The sequence below is a fragment of the Sinocyclocheilus rhinocerous genome, unplaced genomic scaffold, assembly GCF_001515625.1.
Source record: "Sinocyclocheilus rhinocerous isolate Xijiao unplaced genomic scaffold, SAMN03320098_v1.1 scaffold1238, whole genome shotgun sequence".
Taxonomy (NCBI): Eukaryota; Metazoa; Chordata; class Actinopteri; order Cypriniformes; family Cyprinidae; genus Sinocyclocheilus; species Sinocyclocheilus rhinocerous.
The window spans coordinates 1470436-1474982 of NW_015662954.1; the positions used below are offsets into that span (position 1 = coordinate 1470436).

General features: G+C 36.1%; 1 pseudogene; it reads left to right on the forward strand.

The window, feature by feature from the left end:
- The first annotated feature begins 3662 nt into the window (after positions 1-3662).
- Positions 3663-4547, forward strand: part of LOC107728543 (mast cell protease 1A-like) — an 8058-nt pseudogene continuing 7173 nt past the window's right edge.

The following is a 4547-nucleotide window of genomic DNA, read 5'->3' on the forward strand; positions in this document are numbered from 1 at the left end:
ATTTAAAGGTTTGACTTGATTATGCTGGAAGTATTTTTAACACATGAAAATGGTAGCATTATAGCTTGAACAGGACTTTGATTACAGTGTAAAAAATACTGCAATATCCCAAACTCATCACAACTCATCCTGTTTTCTTTAGTCTTCACTAGTGTTGTCACGGTACCAGAATTTCAGTATTCGGTACCAATACCAGTGAAAATCCACGGTTCTCGGTACCAATTTCGGTACCAATGTCAATCACCTATGAGTGGTTATTTCTTTACCCAGTCTGTGAAGACTGCAAATATGAAGGCCTATTTTATGAAAATTTTTTAGAACATTTTTCAAAAAGGATGGTATATTCTGATTTCCTGCAGACAAGAAGATGTTTTTACCACATTGATTCAGGAGATAGTATATTTCCTGTTCACAAGACAAAGAGTATTGTACTGCAAAAACAGTCACTTAACTGCTAAAGACTTTTAGGTAGACCTGATAGAAGGAACTAAGCATTTAAACGTTTGACTTGAATATGCTAGAAGTATTTTTAACACATGAAAAAGGTAGCATGTAGTGTCAACAAGACCTTGATTACAGTATAAAAAAATACTGCAACTCACCACCAGATGTCATAATATGTTGAGGCCATTACATATTAGAGGTTCTTTATGTAATTTTTTGACTGTGCTAAAGCATAAAAATTCCATAATATGTTTGCAGATGTTTAGAGAACATGCTACATTCACAATCTTGTACCAAAAAACAGTGCTACAGTCTGTTATTCTATTTCAGAATGTGTGTTCTGTGTCAGCATGCCTGTTTTTGTTTTGGTCTGTGTGATTCCGCCCACTGCTAATTTACCCAATAGTATTTCAACACTCCGGGTTGCCAATTGTTGGAAAAGCCAGCATACTGCAGCCACGAATGCCAGCAAATGAACTGGGCCAGAGATTGCAGATTCTACCTGACCTACAAAGCCTCAGCATCCATCTAAAAAGCTTTGTGACCAGAGGTTTTTCAAAACACAGATAAATCAACTCATTAGCTGACAGTGTAATGCTTGTCGCTTTCTATTGTCAGTTGTGCTTAATGCTGTTGCATGTCCTCAATCTGACAACCCACACGGGTGTTGAGACTGAGGAGGAGGGGGTGGGAGAAACACTATTTTGAATTTGGACTGCAGCACCCATTTCCACCACTAGCTGTCAATATTACATACTGCACCTTTAACTCATGGGAACATAATAATATGCTGTGGCCTCAAGATCATTTTGTTGAGATAACAACATCCTTATGTCATGGCCATGTGATATGAAGTTGTGGCCTAGAGATCCTATGTTGATACTTTGTTTGTCAGTATCAGTTCAAAATAAAATGTTAAAGGAGACATATTATGCCCCTTTTTACAATATGTAATATAAGTCTCTGGTGTCCCCAGAATGTGTCTGTGAAGTTTCAGTCTCAAAATACTCCACAGATTATTTATTATAACATTTTGAAAATGCCTATTTTGAGTGCTATAGAACTTAAAACCTGGAAAAGTCAGATTTTCATGATACGTCACCTTTAATAATTACAGGTTGCTATGATCATGCAGATTTGTTCACGCATAAACTCATGGCCATGATAAAAGTATGTTGTTTGCTTAATTTAAGAAGTCGTGGCACCAAGATGTTGTTCCCTCAACATTGGATCTTGAGGCCATGACTTATTACCACTTTTTAACGATATGTTTTGGCCACAACAAAACGGAACTTGATCAGAAGAAAAGCGAACAAAACATGTCCTTTTCCAGTCAACATAACATTCAAGAGAATGAGGAACATGTATGTTGTGACTTCAAGTTGCAAGCCATTTACATCATACATAGTGGAAACTTCTAGCAAGACTACAAACTTTGCACCTTCAGTATCTTTGCTTCCGAATCTAAACCCCTAACACAGGACAGCTGTGGTCATCAGCAACAGATGTGGTTTTGGAAGCATTACTATGAAGTTTTACCAAACCTAACTTGAACATTGTGAAACTGCTCTGCTTTTGCAACACAAACCATCTTTGATTGAGACAGAATTGTAAAGCAAGTAAAAATGTATTGAGTAAAAAAAAAAAAAGTAGAAAACAAAATATAATTACTGCATTTTGTGTACGAATTAAGAACAACATAGGCTCACTGGAAATACGTGCCTCTAAATACATTTCTGCAAAACTGAAAAAAAAAACGTGCCTATACATACGAATCGCTACAGTTTCCAGTTGAAATAAACACTAGAGGCAGTAAAACTCTCAGATAAGTTGTATTCCTTTTCAAACAAAGTATGATTTGCAGGTCCACAGTTTTGATTAATAAAGCCTAATTTTCACACAATTACTTGAGGAATTATATTTTGAATTCAAAGCAATTTTAACATGCTGCAACATTTGAAAACTGATACAGTTGAACGTTAGCATCACATATACAGCTTAATATGTATGGGTTTTTATATTCAGTAGGTTTGTTTGGTAGCTCATGCAGTATGGAGTTCGACTTGAGAGCTTGGGTATATATCCCGTGAAACTAGAAACAGTTCCACAAAACAGTTCAAACCTGCATATAAGGAAGTTCAAATGGCACGGTGTCATCAACAAATCCATTTTTATTCCAGTTTTGCATTTTCTAACACTATGTACACTCACTGGACATTTCACTTTGAAACTGCCTCAAATCGTGCAGTAAAATACGTAATAATTGTGTTGCAGAAATGTGTTTAGAGGCAAGTATTTCCAATGAGCTTAATAAAGCCTAATTTTCACACAATTACTTGAGGAATTATATTTTGAATTCAAAGCAATTTTAACATGCTGCAACATTTGAAAACTGATACAGTTGAACGTTAGCATCACATATACAGCTTAATATGTATGGGTTTTTATATTCAGTAGGTTTGTTTGGTAGCTCATGCAGTATGGAGTTCGACTTGAGAGCTTGGGTATATATCCCGTGAAACTAGAAACAGTTCCACAAAACAGTTCAAACCTGCATATAAGGAAGTTCAAATGGCACGGTGTCATCAACAAATCCATTTTTATTCCAGTTTTGCATTTTCTAACACTATGTACACTCACTGGACATTTCACTTTGAAACTGCCTCAAATCGTGCAGTAAAATACGTAATAATTGTGTTGCAGAAATGTGTTTAGAGGCAAGTATTTCCAATGAGCCTGGCTTGATTAAGAATCACTAGAACGTTTTACTCTTTACTACATTATGAGAACTTTATTTCCTTGACAATGCCATAAACCCTAAAACGACTGTAAAAGTCGTAATTTAAACCACTTTACGGCTCAAACAGTGCACAGGTTTTAACAGAATAATTAATGCAGGTGCCTTTACAAAATGATGAGCTTCAGATTTCTGCTTTTAAACCCTCCAAAAATGTGCCCATTCACTATCATTGTAAGTGCCTCTCTGTAACATCTCTCTGTAAGGAAAACAAGGAACAATTTAAAATATTTTTGTGGCAACTGACATTATGCAACAAATACTGTTGTTTTATCTGAACTACTATAAACTATTCAGAGTTTAGTCATTTAAAGCTATTTCCACATTTTATGCAGACTTATGGTCAGATAAATGTCTCCACCTCCCTTTAAAGTATATTTATACAGTGTTTGTCAATGAGAGCTCACTGATTGTCTTCATCATGACTATCATCTCTCTGCTCCTGCTGTCCTCTCTGCTGCCACACCTGACCTTCACTAGTGAGACTGATTGTCTAAACTGCATATTTATCAATCTGGTGAACACAATAGCTAACAGTGCTATCTCTTTCAGCTCATGTGGGAATAGTGAACGGCAGGGAAGCAAAACCCCACTCCAGACCTTACATGGTATCTATTCAGATTTTTGGGAAACACGACTGCAGTGGATTCCTCATTTCTGATGAGTTTGTCTTGACTGCTGCACATTGCTGGAAGAGGTAACAGTTTTTAGTCTAAACTGCAATCATACAGTGTATCATTTTCATAAATGAGCATCATGACTCAATGAATCAATCTTTCCAATACACTCTTTCAACAAATCTCAGATTCTGACAGTTGTGGTTGGTGCTCATGACTTAAGGAAAAGTAAGACTTTGAACTGCATCGGAGTGAAGAACTACATCCCACATCCAGACTACAAAACCAGTCCTGTTCGGAATGACATCATGCTTTTGAGGGTAACAACCTGTAATACATTTAGCTGTTAAAAAACAATATCTGATCAGAAACACTAGCATAAACCTAACTCACGCTATGAGAATTTATTTATTTATTGTATTATTTCTTTATGACATAGGCCTAATGGAAAAGACTTAATTAAGATGCCTTCTTGAGTCTATTTCCTACAATATATTAGTCCCCCCCCCCATTTTTGTTATACTTAAAGGGTTAGTTAACCCAAAAATGAAAATTAGCCCATAAATTAATCACCCTCAAGTCATCCTAGGTGTATATGACTTTCTTCTTTCAGACGAATCCAGTCAGAGTTATTTTTAAAAACTGTCTTTGATCTTTCAAGCTGTTTAATGCCACTCAGCGTTTGTTGC